We start from the raw sequence: 20,060 nt of genomic DNA, 5'->3' as shown, positions 1-20,060 counted from the left end.
TCAGTCCAGTGAACATGCTCTGTTCTGTTGAGACAAAATTTGGTGCAAATTTTGGCACACATGGCAATTTTGGTGTATTTTTCCAGTCAATCTCCATGGAAACCGTAACTCTACACATATGGACAAGACTCTGTGCTTAGATAAACACAGAAAGAGCCAGGGTGTTTCAGTAAGATTTGTAGCCCCTTCATTCTGATGATCAGCAGGTTTCTCATGGGTTAGAGAACTATTGATCAACCAATGATGATCTATCCTATGGAAGACTACCAATGTTTTAGTCTCAGATAACCTCTTTAAGACATACAGTACAGTATGATAGATCATTTTCAATTGCCATTTACTCAATATTTCCTATCCAAGGTGGGGTTTGGTTGCAAGAAAAGTGATTTACAAAAACTGATAATTACTTGTGATCTGTAGCTAGGTGTACAATGTAGAAACCAAATTGCAACCCAGTACAAGAGAGTGCAAAACTTGTACACTCTTTGTAATAAAAATCACCAAGAAGAAGCTGTCATTTTGCTGCAAAACCTGGCATGCAGTTACATCTTAGGCAGATATGCAAATGATTAGAGTTGTGGCGTGATTAGATGAACGTTTTTGTCACTTGAGGTGGTTCCACCCTTGGCCTATAAAAAGGTCCTCAGAGGCTACTTGTGTATAGTGGACCACTTTTTCCACCTGAGTAGAGCTTGTTGACCACTAGAAAAGATTTAACCCTGTTAAATTGAAGAGACAATTGAAGAGATCTAGCCCAGTTAACAGAGTTTGAGATGGAATGTGAAAAGCTGGAAGGTTGTATCAATAAATTGTCTTCCACCTGGGCCATTTTGACCAGACTATTATTAGATATTGGGCCCAGTGGATGTGTGAGGGCATGCACACAAGATGACAGGACTCAGGACCCCCTCAACAGAACAACAGTAGAAAGGATCATCTGATAAGCATGAGCAGTTCCAATTGTCTCATTGGCTGCCATCCAGTGAATCCAAGTTTAGTTTGGGCACTGACAATGGCTGTGTTCGTGTCTGGAGACCTAGAGGTGAACACACCTCAATCCTGCCTTTGCTGTGAAGCGGCACACTGCCCCACTGCTGGTGTGATGGTATCAGGTGCCATCGCATACGACAGTCGGTCACCCCTAGTAGTAGTACGAGGAGCAATGACAGCTCAGTGATGTGTTCAGGACATCCTGGAGCCACATGTGTTCCTCTCGTGGCTGCTTCCAAGAGGCATTTTCCAGCAGGATAATGCTCGGCCGAACACACAAGGGGGTCACAGGAATGTCTGCATAACATTGCCACACTTCTGTGGCCTGCCTGGTCACCAGATTTATCTCCAATAGAATATATATGGGACCATTGGGGATGCCAACTTCGACAGCTTACAAATTTGCATGCTCTAGATGCTCAGTTGCAGCAAATGTGGACCCATATGCCATGGATACCATATGGAACCTGTATGCTTCCATGCCTACCCGTATCACATCGTGCATCCAAGCTAAAGGTGGCCCAACAGGGTACTAAAGCATCCCTTCAAATTTTGAGTTTTCAGCAATAAAGTATCCTTTTGCTCTGAGGCCTTAGTCAGACGGGCGTTTTTTCGCGCGATTTGCGGATCGCATGACGGATGCGCATCCGCAAATCGCGTGACCGCTGCGTGTAAGTCGCCCGAAAATCGCCCGAAAATCTGCTCCTAGCCGCGTTTCATTAGAAACGGGCCGGAGCTCTCCAGCGCATTGCATTCAATGGAGCCGGCAATAGAGCCGGCTCCATTTAAAGCAATGCGCTGCGGGCGAGCCCGGGATGAATTGTCGGGAAGGGCTTAAATATATAAGCCCTTCCCTGCAATTCATCCTAAAATGTGTTAAAATAAAAAATATATATATACTCACCTTCTCCCGGCAGCCGGAGCTCCGCGCGGCCGTCCTGCAGTGGGTGTGAAGGGGTGTGAGTCAGACCTGCCCCCTGATTGGCTCAGCTCTGAGCCAATCAGAGGCATGTCTCACTCACACCCATTCATGAATTCATGAATGGATGTGAGTCAGACCTGCCCCTGATTGGCTCAGTGCTGAGAGGCAGCAGTCACTCACCCATTCATGAATTCATGAATGGGTGTGTGAGTGAAACCTGCCTCTGATTGATCACGGCTGTGACCAATCAGAGGCAGATCATTCAGCAGGCGGGGATTTTAAAGCCCCGCCGGCTGAATAGTGCCGAGAAGCAGTTCAGGAGAACTGACAGCGGCCGCGGCTGGACTCCGTCTGCAGCGGAAAGGTGAGTATACAATTTTTTTTTTATTTTAACACATTTTAGGATGAATTGCAGGGAAGGACTTATATATTTAAGCCCTTCCCGACAATTCACCCCGCGCACGCCGGCAGCCCATTGCTTTCAATGGAGCGGCTGTATTGCCGGCTCCATTGAATTCAATGGGCAAACATCGTTCTTCTCTGTCACAGCTGTTACAGCTGTGGCAGAGAAGAATGATTTGTCTTCTATATGTTCTCAATGGGGTCGGCGCTGCTGCCGCCGGCCCCATTGAGCGCATATAGAGAAGAGAACAGGAATCGCAGATCGCAGATAGGTGCGATCTGCGATTTCTGTTCTATAATTTATCGGACGAGCGCATAAAAAGCGCTCATGTGTCCGATACCATTGCAAAGCAATGGTTTTATAAAATCGCCGAACGCATGCGCATGCGCAAATCGCGGCTAAAAACGCCCGTCTGACTAAGGCCTGATATTGTAATCACTTACTTATATCAATGTTACAATCACACACAAAGTTTCAGTCGATTTCGACAACTCCTTCTAAGGGCTTAAATTTGGGGGAAAATGAGTGTACAATGAGCAACAATGATTCATAACTCAGATTGTAGACAAATTCATTATCATTACAAGAAAAAGCCAAATGTCTGCATTACTGTGCATGGGAAAATGTATCAGTATCAATAATATACATAAACTTGATCTACCCCCTCAGCACTGTAATGCCCCAGGAGTTGAAAGATACTGTTGAAAATCACTTTGACTAAGACTTAAAGTATATTAACATATGATCAGTGACTTTAGACTTTGTGAGAGGTACATTATCACATTTCATTTATACTGTGATATGTCTGGTTTCGAATGAATAAAATTGGTGAGCTTCATTTTCTTTACTCTCATGTAACGTTTCCCATGCCTGTCTTCCGGGCAAGATCTATACATGAGGACACTGCCATGACCTTTTCTGACCCGTTCCCAAGCATTTCTCTTGACTTCCTGATTCGTTCCCAGGCATTTCTTCTAACATAGTTTTCTGTAAAGTTTTGTATTTAATCTTTGCTATCTTAAATCTTTTCTCAAGAGCATTTGTTCTTGTCTATTGCTGCCATCGGTAAACCTTTTACCCTTGTCCACAGCCAGTATTATAATGGTGCTGGCACTACTTAGCTTGCTTTTAAAGTACATCAACTAATAGAATGGATTTTGCATAGAGCTGTTCTTGATTTGTAAGGGAAAATAACAGGATAATGACAATAATAGGTATTAATATGCAGGAGTATTAGTGATTCCACACTGAAGAAGTTACTACGGTATAACTTTCAAAAATTGTCATGCCTATACTTGCAGCAAACCTAGACCACCAGAGGGCCATTTGGTAGAACCAGCTTTGGAGACGGCAATAAAGACAAGATACAAGAGGCCTCTATAAATTTATGTACATTTCAACCCCATCACATTCATTTGCCATTAAGATACATTATTTTTTTTGTCTACTGGGTCTGTTAATAATAGCAAAGTTTACAACTTAGGCCTCGGTTACACGGGCGTTTTTTTCCGCGATTTGCGGATCGCATGACGGATGCGCATCCGCAAATCGTGTGACCGGGGCCGAAAAATCGCCCGAAAAATCTGCTCCTAGCCGCGTTTCCTTTGAAATGGGCCGGAGCAGTGGAGCGCTGTCCAGCCCATTGAATTCAATGGAGCCGGCAATACAGCCGGCTCCATTGAAAGCAATGGGCTGCGGGCGATCTCCGGATGAATTTTCGGGAAGGGCTTAAAAATATAAGCCCTTCCCTGAAAATCATCCAAAAATGTGTAAAAAGTAAAAAAAAAATATATACTCACCTTGTCCCGGCAGACGGAGTTCAGCCGCGGCCGGCCGGCAGTTCTCCTGAACTGCTGTGAGTAGTATTCAGCAGGCAGGGATTTAAAATCCCCGCCTGCTGAATGAGCTGCCTCTGATTGGTCACAGCCCTCACCAATCAGAGGCAGCTCTCACTCATGCATTCATGAATTCATGAATGGGTGAGTGAGTGCTGCCTCTGATTGGCTCACCGCAGGGACCAATCAGCGGCAGCTCTCAGCTGTCATTCAATAGCTGAGAGCTGCCCCTGATTGGTCCCTGCGCTGAGCCAATCAGAGGAAGCACTCACTCAGGGACCAATCTGGGGCAGCTCTCAGCTGTCATTCAATAGCTGAGAGCTGCCCCTGATTGGTCCCTGCGCTGAGCCAATCAGAGGAAGCACTCACCCATTCATGAATTCATGAATGGGTGAGTGAGAGCTGCCTCTGATTGGTGAGGGCTGTGACCAATCAGAGACAGGTCATTCAGCAGGCAGGGATTTTAAATCCCCGCTTGCTGAATACTACTCACAGCAGTTCAGGAGAACTGCCGGCCGGCCGCGGCTGAACTCCGTCTGCCGGGACAAGGTGAGTATATATTTTTTTTTACTTTTTACACATTTTTGGATGATTTTCAGGGAAGGGCTTATATTTTTAAGCCCTTCCCGAAAATTCATCCTGAGATCGCCCGCAGCCCATTGCTTTCAATGGAGCCAGCTGTATTGCCGGCTCCATTAAATTCAATGGGCAAACATCATTCTTCTCTGCCACAGCTGTAACAGCTGTGGAACAGGAGAATGATTTGTCTAGTATATGTTCTCAATGGGGTCGGCGCTGCTTCCACCGGCCCCATTGAGCACATATAGAGAAGAACAGGAATCGCAGATCGTAGATAGGTGCGATCTGCGATTTCTGTTCTATAATTAATCGTACGAGCGCATAAAAAGCGCTCATGTGTCCGATACCATTGCAAAGCAATGGTTCTATAAAATCGACGATCGCATGCGCAGATCGCACGAAAAATCGTCTGGGTGACCGAGGCCTAAGGGTGTATTCAAATGGGCAATTTTCATTGAAAGGACCTATTATTTTCAATAAATTTATTTACATGAGCGATTTTTATCTTGTACTATTGGTCCAAGATAGAAAAATCGGGGAATGTCCTATTTTTTGGGAAATACTTGTTTAAAGGGCGACTCCGACATTCTTTATGTAGCTATCCCCCCAGGATGGTCATGTGATCTCAATTTTGACCTGCTCAGATCTACCTGGGGGTTATGTATTCAGTTTCTAATCAGTTGCTCAGTGTGTGATGCTGTGACATGGATCTACCATATAAACTGTCTACACGGGAATACGGACTCTTCTATCACTGTTTACTGATGATGATCACACAGCTGCTGTCAGACAGTTATAATAAAAGAAATCACAGCTCATCCTCCTGACTGTATACTTATGGTCTGTAGCTTATTTAGGTGACTATAGAAGGTAATAATAATTAAACTGTCCCTTCCGCAAGCAAATATTGTATAGCCTTAAAGGGGTTGTCTCGCGCCGAAACGTTTTTTTTTTTTCCATAGGCCCCCCGTTCGGCGCAGGACAAACCCAATGGATGTGTTAAAAAATATATATATATATTACTTACCCGAATCCCCGCTCTGCGACTTCTTCTTTCTTCCTACTTCTTCCTTCACCAAGATGGCCGTCGGGATCTTCACCCACGATGCACCGCGGGTCTTCTCCCATGGTGCACCGTGGGCTCTGTGCGGTCCATTGCCGATTCCAGCCTCCTGATTGGCTGGAATTGGCACACATGAAGGGGCGGAGCTATGATGACCAGCTCTCCGACATGAGCGGCCCCATTCACCAGGCAGAAGACCGCACAGCGCAAGCGTGTCTAAAAACGCCAGAAGAAAGCGAAATTAGACGGAGCCATGGAGACGAGGACGCTAGCAACGGAGCAGGTAAGTGAATAACTTCTGTATGGCTCATATTTAGGCCTTAGTCAGACGGGCGATTTCTCGCGCGATTTGCGGATCGCATGATGGATGCGCATCCGCAAATCGCGTGACCGCTGCGTGCAAGTCGCACGCAAATCGCCCGAAAATCTGCTCCTAGCCGCGTTTCATTAGAAACGGGCCGGAGCTGTCCAGCGCATTGCATTCAATGGAGACGGCAATACAGCCGTCTCCATTGAAAGCAATGCGCTGCGGGCGAGCCCGGGATGAATTGTCGGTAAGGGCTTAAATATATAAGCCCTTCCCTGCAATCCATCCTAAAATGTGTTAAAATAAAAAAAAATTGTATACTCACCTTCTGCCGGGAGCCGGAGCTCCGCGCGGCCGTCCTGCAGTGGGTGTGAAGGGGGTGTGAGTCAGACCTGCCCCCTGATTGGCTCAGCGCTGAGCCAATCAGAGGCATGCCTCACTCACACCCATTCATGAATTCATGAATGGATGTGAGTCAGACCTGCCCCTGATTGGCTCAGCGCTGAGAGGCAGCAGTCACTCACCCATTCATGAATTCATGAATGGGTGTGTGAGTGTTTTCAGCCTCTGATTGGTCAGGGCTGTGACCAATCAGAGGCAGATCATTCAGCAGGCGGGGATTTTAAAGCCCCGCCGGCTGAATAGTGCCGAGAAGCAGTTCAGGAGAACTGACAGTGGCCGCGGCTGGACTCCGGCTGCAGCGGAAAGGTGAGTATACAATTTTTTTTTAGTTTAACACATTTTAGAATGAATTGCAGGGAAGGGTTTATATATTTAACCCCTTCCCGACAATTCACCCCGCGCACGCCGGCAGCCCATTGCTTTCAATGGAGCGGCTGTATTGCCGCTCCATTGAATTCAATGGGCAAACATCGTTCTTCTCTGTCACAGCTGTTACAGCTGTGGCAGAGAAGAATGATTTGTCTTCTATATGTTCTCAATGGGGTCGGCGCTGCTGACGCCGGCCCCATTGAGCACATATAGAGAAGAGAACAGGAATTGCAGATCGCAGATAGGTGCAATCTGCGATTTTTTGTTCTATAATTTATCGGACGGGCGCATAAAAAGCGCTCATGTGTCCGATACCATTGCAAAGCAATGGTTTTATAAAATCGCCGGACGCATGCGCATGCGCAAATCGCGCGAAAAATCGCCCGTCTGACTAAGGCCTTAATGCACGATGTATATTACAAAGTGCATTAATATGGCCATACAGAAGACTATAACCCCACTTGCTTTCGTGAGACAACCCCTTTAACTAAATGCTAGGCAGATGCATCATGGGATTGATTGAAAATTAAAGTAAAAAATCTCACCATCAAGATGGTGTCAGATGAGGATCACACAAAGGGCTGCACTGTGGGGAAGTAGCTGCACTACATAGAGGAGGTATCTAGAGTGTGACAGGCAATCAGGTGAGGGGGCAAGCATGTAAAGATGTGGTTTTACAAAGTAGCCCTTTAAGAAATGCCAATTCTTTCCTATGGTAGGGTAAACAAAATCGCATTGCACTCACATGTATGTGATATTTCAAATTTTACTATTGAAAAAATGTGATTTTCATGCATGTTAAAAATCTCAAGCTCTGCGATGCAGTTTTATTCCGAAACGCATTGCACTCACAGGAAAAAAAAATTGCAGGTATGCTAGTGCGATATCAGTCACAGTTTTGGAGACCAATATTGCACTTGCCCATGTGAATGCATGCTTACTTAAAAAGGACTTTTGAGCTCTTCAGGCTCCTTCATTCCTCTTGATAATATAGTAATCAATTTACACCTTGGTGTTACTATTGCCTTTTAAAGGGATGTGACTCTACATTGTCTGATATGGTCAACAATGATTGGACAATGTCAGACTGTGTAATGAGATCTCCTTCCCTCAACTGGTAACACCAATTTATCAAGTTACTTATAAATTTCAAGAAGGAATAACAGAGTAAATGCACAATGAAAAGATGTTCTAGAACTCTTATGTTATGGAGAAAACAATTATCGAACTACTAACGACCACTTGTATGACAAATTGTGTGTATGTGTGACGTGTGAGTTACGTGCAGAGCCTGACAGCCCCTGTGATGTCAGTTACCAGCTATTAGCTCTGCCCACTGATCACATGCTGGTGATGTCATCACAGGGCCTTTATCCTCCTTCTGCACTGAATGACGAGTTATGTGTGGACTACATCCCCCACAAACCCTCCGCAGCCTCAGTTGCTATGGATACAGCAGTACTCAGTCTGGCAGTTTGTACCTGGTTGTCAGGCTGCTGCACACCTGTGTGCAGACTCCAATAAATGACACCTCACAGATGTGCACATACATAGCTGGCAGTGCATATTGACCAACAACATTGAAGCTTAGTCCTTCACCATTATCTTTACATCTCCTGAATGTTATATCATGTCATCTCAAGTGCTAATGCCACCAACACCAGTCCAGCCTTCATCTAATCATCAACCGTTTTCCAGTGTTGGAACAAACCATTGCTGTCGTGCAAACATGTCACCACAGAGAGTTCAACACTGCGGTGAAGCTAATGCCAATTACATGATACAGCGACAAGCCACGATTTCACCTCAGCCACCATCTGAAGTTTGTAAATTTTGTGCAGCAGATATGCAAAAGCTATGAGCGAACATGTCTCCTCAGTGAGCTGTGGAAATTAGTAAATCACGTGCAGCTCATATGCAAAAGCAATGCAGCAGAGCTGTGTGTGTGACGTGCATGTAGCAGAGCTGCGTGTAACATGCATGTAGCAGAGTTGTGTGTGTGACGTGCATGTAACAGAGCTGTGTGGCACATTGCGCTACCAGAAACACTGGTACTATAATTTCCTAATAATTACTAGTTTAAGTATAAGCATATTGGTGTCTATTTACTTAGACCAGTGTTTCATTTGCCAGTAAAGTGTGCACCCAACTATGAACAACAAATGTATTAAGAGGCACAAGGTTTTTAATACATTTGTCATCAGACAGCACCTACATGCGTTTCAAGGTGGCATAGGTTTTTTCTATAGGCCAGTTTCTGACATAAAGACTTTTACCCTTGTCCACAGCCAGTATTATGATGGTGCTGGCACTACCTAGCTTGCTTTTAAAGTACATCAACTAATATAATGGATTTTCCATAAAGCTGTTCTTGGTTTGTAAGGTAAAAAGACTGGGATAATGACAATAATAGGTATTAATATTTATGAGTATTAGTGATTCCACACTGAAGAAGATACTATGACTTTTAAAAATTGTCATGCCTATACTCGCAGCCAACCTAGACCACCATAGGGCCATCTGGTAGAACTAGCTTTGGACATAGTAATGAAGCCTAGATACAAGAGACCTCTAAAAAGTCATGCACAGTGTTTCATTTACCAATCTAAGTAAACTATGCACCCAACTATGAAGGACTTTTAATACATTTATGTAATCAGGAACCACCTCTGTACGCCTGATGAAAACCTACGCCAGCTTTAAGCTGGAGTAGTTTTTTTCTATGATATAGGCCAGTTTCTGGCATAAATTATAGCAAATGTGATGGGCTGCATGTGGCATGCCCACTAAAGCTGGGCTCTGCTCACTTTTTAAAAGAGTAATGGGAAGCAGTCTAAATGCCCAAAAAGTTGTAGTTTTGGTGGAAGTGCCAAAATTGTGACTTTTGAACAACAGAATTTTAGCATCCAGGGCTTTATAAATAGGCCCCATTGTGTATAGCCACATAGTCTGATATTGGCTATATTATTACATATTTATTAGAGATGAGCGAGCACCAGAATGCTCGGGTGCTCGTTACTCGGGACGAAATTTTCGCGATGCTCGAGGGTTCGTTTCGAGTAACGAACCCCATTGAAGTCAATGGGCGACCCGAGCATTTTTGTATATCGCCGATGCTCGCTAAGGTTTTCATTTGTGAAAATCGGGGCAATTCAAGAAAGTGATGGGAACGACACAGAAACGGATAGGGCAGGCGAGGGGCTACATGTTGGGCTGCATCTCAAGTTCCCAGGTCCCACTATAAAGCCACACTAGCGGCAAGAGTGCCCCCCCCCCCCCCCGCACTGTCAGCATAAAGATCGTTCTTCTCTGCCGCAGCAGTAACAGCTGTGGCAGAGAAGAACGATGTTAGCCCATTGAATTCAATGGAGCCAGCAATACAGCCGACTCCATTGAATTCAATGGGCTAACATCGTTCTTCTCTGCCACAGCTGTTACAGCTGTGGCAGAGAAGAATGATTTCTCTTCTATATGTTCTCAATGGGGTCGGCGCTGCTGCCGCCGCCCCCTTTTAGCGCATATAGAGAAGAGAACAGGAATCGCAGATCGCAGATAGGTGCGATCTGCGATTTCTGTTCTATAATTTATCGGACGAGCGCATAAAAAGCGCTCATGTGTCCGATAAAAATTTGCCGGACGCATGCGCAAATCGCGCGAAAAACGCCCGTCTGACTAAGGCCTTAGTCAGACGGGCGTTTTTTCACGCGATTTGCGGATCGCATGACGGATGCGCATCCGCAAATCGCGTGACCGGTGCCCGAAAATCGGGCGGAGCTGTCCAGCGCATTGCACTCAATGGAGCCGGCAATACAGCCCGCTCCATGGAAAGCAATGCGCTGCGGGCGAGTGTGGGATGAATTGTCGGGAAGGGCTTAAATATATAAGCCCTTCCCTGCAATTCATCCAGAAAAGTGTTAAACTAAAAAATATATATATACTGACCTGCTCCCGGCAGCCGGATTTCCGCGCGGCCGTCCTGCAGTGGGTGTGAAGGGGGTGTAAGTCAGACCTGCCCCCTGATTGGCTCAGCACTGAGCCAATCAGGGGGCAGGTCTGACTCACACCCCCTTCACACCCACTGAATGGGTGTGAGTGAGACCTGCCGCTGATTGGCTCAGCGATCGTCGGCAGCCCATTGATTTCAATGGAGTCGGCTGTATTGCCGGCTCCATTGAATTCAATGGGCAAACATCGTTCTTCTCTGCCACAGTTATTACAGCTGTGGCAGACAAGAATGATTTGTCTTCTATATGTTCTCAATGGGGTCGGCGCTGCTGCCGCCGGCCCCATTGAGCGCATATAGAGAAGAAAGACCGTTGGGGTTCTTGAAGCCTACACTAATTTCTAACACTCTCCCTATAGCAGCTCCGGCATCAACAGCACTTTCCCTCAGCTAAGTGAGAACGCATCTGTCGCGAGCCGCGGGCCAGCAGATTTTAATACTCGGGTGACACCTAATCTCGCCAGCCACTCACTGCAGGGGGGTGGTATAGGGCTTGAACGTTGCAGGGGGAAGTTGTAATGCCTTCCCTGTCTTTCTATTGGCCAGAAAAGCGCGCAAATTTCTCAGGGAAGAAAATGAAAGTAACCCGAACATCGCGTGGTGCTCGCCTCTAGTAACGAGCATCTCGAACACGCTAATACTCGAACGAGTATCAAGCTCGGACGAGTATGCTCGCTCATCTCTAATATTTATGTATGTACTAAGTATCAAGGTGAACTTCAGACTCTAGAAACTATGCAGCTGGTTCTAGCTAAGTCTTGTTGACACTCTTTTAGCTTTTCAGAAAGAGTACTAATTTCTTAATAGTTGGTAAAAAATCATGCAATAGAAGCATAACGCAGATCATGTTATGCCTTCATATGGAACTATATATAATAGAGAAAAAACTAGAGGAGAAAAAGTTCTGTATTATTGCATCCAATAAAGCATGTCACATTTTTTTCCACATAGTCTGATAAGAAAAATAAATAGAGGCATAATAACATGAAGCCCCAAGTTGCCCATGCAAAGTCTGTAGAGACCCCCACATTGACTTTGTGCTAATTATAATGCTAGAAATATATTTGGTAGCAGTTGTCTTTAAGGCCCCTCAAGCAGCAAGGAACAGGTGAGATTGTTACTTCTCCACCCCGTGCAGCTGTAGTTCTCATTATGGTTCCATGCATGAGCCCTAGCAGGGAGTAAATGTGAGGTCTTCTTATCAAGAACCTCCAAGAGTCCAACAGCATCATGAAGGAATATAGATGGTTACCGAGATAAGCTAAAAACTGGGGACTGAGCTCTCAAAAAGAAAAATCTGAATAAGCACCGAGTGGCTGGACAGTTTGATTTCCTTTTATTGCGAGATCTATAGTTTAGTGCTGCTATCCTTCCACCACTCACTATCTTAAGAGCAATCACCCAATGAAAGAATCAATTCTCCAAACTTTCTATGTCAATTGTAACTTTATAGCTTCTGTGAAAAGAGAGTTCTACTAGAAAGGACTGTATGGATCAGACTGCATCCACCTGGATTTGCAAGGCCTATTTGATGGAACATGGATGGTCCTGAAAATCCTTGCAATGATAAAATATGAAAGAAAATTGAGGAAAATTAGTTTATATTGATTTTACTTTTAGAGAAAGAACATTTAGCAATGATATAGTTATATATCTTGAGGTACAGAAAGGTTATATATATATATATATATATATATATATATACAGGGTGGAGCGCGGTAATTTGCTAATTTGGGAGTGAAATAAAAAAATAATGAACTTGTAAAAACTTTATTTTATATTTTATTTACATTGAACAGTAGTGGAATTTACAAATTATTTGGTTTTAAATATTGTATCTGGCAAATGTTGACCTTCGCTATCCACACACTGCTGCATACGTTTTCTGAAGTTCTCATGCACTCTTTCAAGCATGTCGACTGGTATTCTGGCAATCTCAGCATCAATATTGTTCCTGAGGTCTTCCAGGGTGTTGCTTTTTTGAGTTGCAGGTTGTGGCAGCGCTGTTGGTCGAAGAGAGGGGAGAGTGGGCGTTGCTTAGTGGCTGACGGGAAGTTTGTCTGCAGCTGCTTTTCAGTTGCCATCATGCAGTGGACACGTGAGGAGCGTTCATTTTGTGTTGAAGCGTATTTTTCAAATAACCACTCGATCATTGCAATGCAACGTGCTTTTCGTTTGCGATTCGCTGTTCCCCCACGCGGACGTGTTCCTGGACGGCAATCAGTTGTAAATTGGGTAAATGCATTCAGAACAGCAGGGAATGTGTCATCGGTATGAAGAGGACCTGCGAGAAGTGTTACAACACCACAAAACATCGAACGAGTTAGAGCAGCAGTATTGCAATCTCCGAAACGCTCTGCTCGGAAGCAAGCACTTGCTCTTGGCATTTCAAGACGTTCTCTCCACCGGATTCTTCATAGTGAACTGAATTTTCACCCGTATACAATGTGCGTGGTCCAACAATTGTCAGCACGGGATTATGTTACACGACGAACATCTTGTGAAGACATGCTTGCAACCATACCTCGTGACGCAATTGTGTTCTTTTCTGATGAGGCACATTTTCACCTCAGTGGGTGTGTAAACAAACCAAACATGCGGTACTGGAGTGATACAAACCCCAGAGAAGTTCACCAGAGACCTCTGCATTCGGACCGCGTCACTGTGTGGTGCGCCTTATCACCAGTAGGCATCATTGGCCCTTACTTTTTTCCGGCAACTGTGAATTCCGAACGTTACTTAACTATGCTGCAGGATTTTTTCCAGCCAGCACTCGAGGCAATGCAATTAGAGGATACATGGTTTCAACAAGATGGTGCCACTGCACACAGCGAGAGTTACCATGAATTTTTTGAGGCAAACGTTTCCTGAACGGCTTATCTCTCTGAGGGGTGATCTTAACTGGCCGGCATGCTCACCAGACTTAGCCCCATGCGATTTTTTCCTTTGGGGTTACCTGACGTCTAAGGTGTATTGCAACCGTCCCAACACCCTGGAAGACCTAAGGAACAATATTGACGCTAAGATTGCCAGAATACCAGTCGACATGCTTGAAAGAGTGCATGAGAACTTCAGAAAACGTATGCAGCAGTGTGTGGATAGCGAAGGTCAACATTTGCCAGATACAATATTTAAAACCAAATAATTTGTAAAGTCCACTACTGTTCAATGTAAATAAAATATAAAATAAAGTTTTTACAAGTTCATTATTTTTTTATTTCACTCCCAAATTAGCAAATTACCGCGCTCCACCCTGTATATATATATATATATATATATATATATATATATATATATATATATAATTTTTCTCAGCCCCATGAGTGGTATGTGTTGTCCTCAACTTTTGAATCTTAGCTGTTCCTAGTATTATACTCTTTTGGATAGTGTACTTGGATGCTGTTCCTGGGATTTCTTGGAGTTATTCCCCCATCTTAGGAATCACAGACCCAAGTGTTCCTACTACCACTGCCACTAATTTGGCCTTCTCTTTCCACATCCTGTCTAGTTCTTCTTTCAAGCCCTGGTATTTCTCCAGCTTCTCATACTCCTTCTTTCTGATGTTACTGTCACTATATCTATCACCATCGCTGTCTTCTGGTCCTTGTCAATTACCATGATATCTGATTCATTGGCCAGGAGTTGCTAATCTGTCCGTATCAGCAAGTTCTACAGGATCTTAGCGATGTAATTCCCCACAACCTTCTGCAGAGGCTCCAATCTGGATTTGGGAGTGATTAGCCCATACGCTGTGCAGATGTTGCTATACACAATGCCCACTATTTTGTGGTGCCATTTAGTACACTGTATGCTATTCATGCTTGCATCCTGACACTACGTCTTGGACTGCCTGAGGCCTTTCTGCATAGTGTGCACCTGGATCCTGTATATATCAGCGGTGATGTGAGATATGTTCTTGTAAGTGACAATATGGCAACAATAAGACCCGACTCAGACGGCATTATTTGGTCAGTAGTTTGCATCAGTATCTGGAAGCCAAAACCAGGAGTGGGTTTAATATATGGATGAGATAAGATGCAAATCTTCGCATTATACTTTTTCTCTGTTGGTTCGGATTCTAAATAATGAATGAGGCCTTATAGTTGTACATCTCCACTATATATATATTTATATATATATATATATATATATATATATATATATATATATATATATATACACTACCGTTCAAAAGTTTGGGGTCACCCAAACAATTTTGTGTTTTCCATGAAAAGTCACACTTATTCACCACCATGCGTTGTGAAATGAATAGAAAATAGAGTCAAGACATTGACAAGGTTAGAAATAATGATTTGTATTTGAAATAACATTGTTTTTACATCAAACTTTGCTTTCGTCAAAGAATCCTCCTTTTGCAGCAATTACAGCATTGCACACCTTTGACATTCTAGCTGTTAATTTGTTGAGGTAAGCTTGAGAAATTGCACCCCACGCTTCTAGAAGCATCTCCCACAAGTTGGATTGGTTGGATGGGCACTTCTGGCGTACCATACGGTCAAGCTGCTCCCACAACAGCTCAATGGGGTTCAGATCTGGTGACTGCGCTGGCCACTCCATTACCGACAGAATACCAGCTGCCTGCTTCTGCTGTAAATAGTTCTTGCACAATTTGGAGGTGTGTTTAGGGTCATTGTCCTGTTGTAGGATGAAATTGGTTCCAATCAAGCGCTGTCCACTGGGTATGGCATGGCGTTGCAAAGTGGAGTGATAGCCTTCCTTATTCAGAATCCCTTTTACCCTGTACAAATCTCCCACCTTACCAGCACCAAAGCAACCCCAGACCATCACATTACCTCCACCATGCTTAACAGATGGCGTCAGGCATTCTTCCAGCATCTTTTCATTTGTTCTGCGTCTCACAAACGTTCTTCTTTGTGATCCAAACACCTCAAACTTGGATTCATCCGTCCACAACACTTTTTTCCAGTCTTCCTCTGTCCAATGTCTGTGTTCTTTTGCCCATCTTAATCTTTTTCTTTTATTGGCCAGTCTCAGATATGGCTTTTTCTTTGCCACTCTGCCCTGAAGCCCAAAATCCCGCAGCCGCCTCTTCACTGTAGATGTTGACACTGGTGTTTTGCGGGTACTATTTAATGAAGATGCCAGTTGGGTACCTGTGAGGCGTCTGTTTCTCAAACTAGAGACTCTAATGTGCTTATCTTCTTGCTTAGTTGTGCAACGCGGCCTCCCACTTCTTTTTCTACTCTGGTTAGAGCCTGTTTGTGCTGTCCTCTGAAGGGAGTAGTACACACCGTTGTAGGAAATCTTCAATTTCTTAGCAATTTCTCGCATGGAATAGCCTTCATTTCTAAGAACAAGAATAGACTGTCGAGTTTCAGATGACAGTTCTCTTTTTCTGGCCATTTTGAGCGTTTAATTGACCCCACAAATGTGATGCTCCAGAAACTCAATCTGCTCACAGGAAGGTCAGTTTTGTAGCTTCTGTAACGAGCTAGACTGTTTTCAGATGTGTGAACATGATTGCACAAGGGTTTTCTAATCATCAATTAGCCTTCTGAGCCAATGAGCAAACACATTGTACCATTAGAACACTGGAGTGATAGTTGCTGGAAATGGGCCTCTATACACCTTTGTAGATATTGCACAAAAAACCAGACATTTGCAGCTAGAATAGTCATTTACCACATTAGCAATGTATAGAGTGCATTTGTTTAAAGTTAGGACTAGTTTAAAGTTATCTTCATTGAAAAGTACAGTGCTTTTCCTTCAAAAATAAGGACATTTCAATGTGACCCCAAACTTTTGAACGGTAGTGTATATATATATATATATATATATATATATATATATATATATATATATATGTGTGTGTGTGTGTGTGTGTGTGTGTGTGTGTGTGTGTATATATATATATATATATATATATATATATATATATATATATATATATATATATATATATATATATATATATATATATTTATTACTGTATTCTCTGTATATATGATATTCCAGGCAGAAGGATGCTGGCTATTACTCTGCTTACTTTAAATGAAGCTCATTTTCTGTTCTTCAATTAAAAATCTGGGAAAAAAACATATATTTCAGTTTGGTAGAAAAAAAAGACCCTCTTTTGCATCAAGAGAACCATATGTTCAAAATGATGATTGTCAGCTGGGCTTATTTCCATCACCCCTGTGATGCCACACACTGGCATAAATGATATTGTAGCACTTTGTGCTTTCATAGCTCGGCTTCAAAACCATCCGTCAGCTTTCTAGTGGTTGCAGGGTTGGGTCATGCAGGGACAATATAGAAAGCAGCTGCATGGGAGATCCCTGCTGTTTGACAGTCACCATGTCTTTAAAAGAGCAGCCTTAGTACATCCCAGCTCAAGTACTAAAATCTCCTAGAAAAACGTAATAGTAATAATAAGAAAATAGAATGTCCACACAATGATACTAAGGGAAAGAGAGCCCTATCTGTTAGCATTTAGAATCTAATATTTCATATGAATACTGATATAACAAATCCGAACGTCTCTACATAGTAGAAGTCCCGTGTAAAACCATAAAATGATGATAATGTATCCAAATATTAAACTCACCTGTGATAGATAGATGGATGGATAGATAGATATGAGATGGATGGATAGATAGATAGATAGATGGATGGATAGATAGATAGATAGATAGTTTAAATCCAGTTTAAAAGTTCATTGCCGTTTAAGACAGCTTGTGTTAATATGATAGCCAATGTAATAAGTATAAAAGTGCAAATCACTGTATTTACCTAAAAGGCTGATTTTGAGCTGAAAAATCCATCTAAAATGCTGGCGACTAGGGGGCTCCCTTCCTTATAATTTGCTGTCCACTGCCTGTTGTCATTTGAAGTCTGTCTCTAGTAACAGACTCATGAAGACTGAAGACAGGAAGTGAAGGAAAGTGATGACTTATGCTTCCTTGATTGAATGAAGGGGAAGAAGGAGACAGACTCACACTGATGCTGCAGCAGCCGAGACTTAAATATACAGCCTGCAGAGGGGGAAACTACTGATAAATGCAGAATACAAGTCACATCATGACCAGATATAGTGTTATTTGTCATTTTTGCAGACATGGCAGCCTATTAAAAAGTTCACCTGAAAGTGTGAACGCGCTTTAACATTTTCTAAATTGAAAAAAAATATATACTCTCCATGATTTTGTTTTGAAGGTGCCGAAAAAAGGAACTGTGAAGTAACTTCAATGCAACTGAAAAGCTTTAGACTCTTGAATTTGGAAAGCGAGGTGTGAACGGTGAGTTATCAGTCTTTTGTCGTCTACTGTATACCATGTAACGCACAGAAATAATTTACTGTCACATAGACTCAGTTTAGACTTTGCAATTTTTTCTTGTTTTTTTATTATTATTTTAAAAAGTAGGATTTGGAATTACAAGGTGGAAGGATACAATTGAAAGCTCTTTTGGATCCATTCCTTTTTTTGGCAGCCTTCCATACCATTCACACCCCTCAAGAATGTGTAGATGTGTCCCCCCTTACATTCATTTAAATTAGGCTAAGGACTGCAAATTCTCATAAAACCAATACAATACAATACTGTGACATGCTACCAAAACTCCTGACAGGCTGCAATCCACATCACAACCACTGGGTGGCCACAACAAACATGTATAGCATAGACATTGTATGACAGAGTATCGCTAAATCATATTTTTTTTAAAAGCTGGTTATTTTGTACTAAAAATCTTGGGATATGTTGAGCCAAGAAAAAAGATAAATAAGGACACATCTTAAGGTTCACACAATATTAGAAGTATATACTAAAAGCTAAGAGCAGCAGCAGTTTCTACTCTGCTGAGTACGTGTTTCTGGATAGTCTAATGTGATTGTTCTCAGCAAGAGAAACGACGTAATCTTGTAGATATGATACCTTTTAATGGCTAACAAAAATACATGATGTAATAATAGCGAGCTTTCGTACCAACGCAGGGTACTTCTTCCGGCTTAAATGGATTGGATCTGAAGAGGCATGCATATTTATACACACTTATAACATACATACTTATGACTTATCTTTGTTTTCATTATATCTGGATAGTCTTACACTGAAAATCTAATTTGTCATCTACATCACCCTTATTAATTCCAACACATATGCTGATTGTTGCATTGCATCCTGAGTTTCTGTGCAAATTAGTTAAAGTAATAGTAGTGTATATGATGCCCTTGAAAAAAAAATGTCCACTCTTGGACACCATTTTATTTTTAGAATTTAAAGTGGTATCCAATTATGAAGCAATTTACAAAAATTGCAGATATAAAAAGTCTTTGTACAATGTTTCTGCACAGTTATTTATGGGAATAAATGACACAGCCATTGCCTTCTTATCCGGTCTTCCATTTCTGATGTCTCCTCACATCACTTTTTTGCAAGATGGCCGCCGCACCCCTGCTGACATAGAGCATGAAACTAAACTTATGACAATTTCCTGCTCTGTACTGCCTTCCGGTGCATGTCCACACTAAGTGCTACCCTACTATCGGTCTCGAGAGCTGAATATCAAAAAAAGTCGTCCTTGGTCGTCCTTCTTGTACAAGCCCAACTGTAGCGCTGGAATGCCGTCAGATCGCATCCAGGGCAACCTGGAAATAAACACTTCTGGAGAAGGTCATGGTTTATAGAGCTACAGACACAAAATCCAAAGCAGAACCACATTGCAATGGGTAGACCTTGCATTTCATCACACTCGCGTACACCTTGATGCTGTGCCAGCCCCTTTGAAAAGCATGGGCGATGCAAGGCATTCTGAGGGAACGCCCAAAGATAGGATATGCCACTCATATGTATGACCCCATTCAAAAGAATGGTGTTCATATTCATGCGAGATACGTGTGTGTCGCACGGGCACTGTGAAAACTGCCTAACAGAAGTAGAAACAATACTAGTTATTGGGTAAAATCAGACATTCCAGAGAAAATCGGCACCAAAATCAGAATCTACTTTTTGCGTTGCAATGAGTGAATTCCACAGTGAAATATCTGCAGCATTTCAGCAACAAATGGAGCATACTGTGCATTTGAAAATCTGCAGCAAGCCTGCCTTCCACAACAGATTGTTTCTACTACAAGTGACTTTCAGTATGTGTGAACTCACCCATAAGGACAATAGCACTTATGGTAGGAATTTGGTAATAGAAGTCA

The 20,060-nt window shown here is 42.9% G+C and overlaps 1 protein-coding gene across 15 annotated transcripts in view; it reads left to right on the top strand.

Annotated features, from left to right (window-relative positions):
• The window catches only part of MEF2C (myocyte enhancer factor 2C), a 261,095-nt gene that overhangs the window by 18,897 nt on the left and 222,138 nt on the right, over positions 1–20,060 (top strand). For all 15 annotated transcript variants that reach the window (XM_066602975.1, XM_066602984.1, XM_066602973.1 and 12 more), the window contains exon 2: positions 18,071–18,153. The gene's annotated coding sequence lies outside the window, so the exon portion shown is untranslated. The remainder of the gene's footprint in view (positions 1–18,070; positions 18,154–20,060) is intronic.

Source organism: Eleutherodactylus coqui, chromosome 5, assembly GCF_035609145.1.
Source record: "Eleutherodactylus coqui strain aEleCoq1 chromosome 5, aEleCoq1.hap1, whole genome shotgun sequence".
In the NCBI taxonomy this organism is placed as follows: domain Eukaryota; kingdom Metazoa; phylum Chordata; class Amphibia; order Anura; family Eleutherodactylidae; genus Eleutherodactylus; species Eleutherodactylus coqui.
Note: the sequence above shows the minus strand (reverse complement) of the source record. Positions and strands in the feature narration are given on the sequence as shown.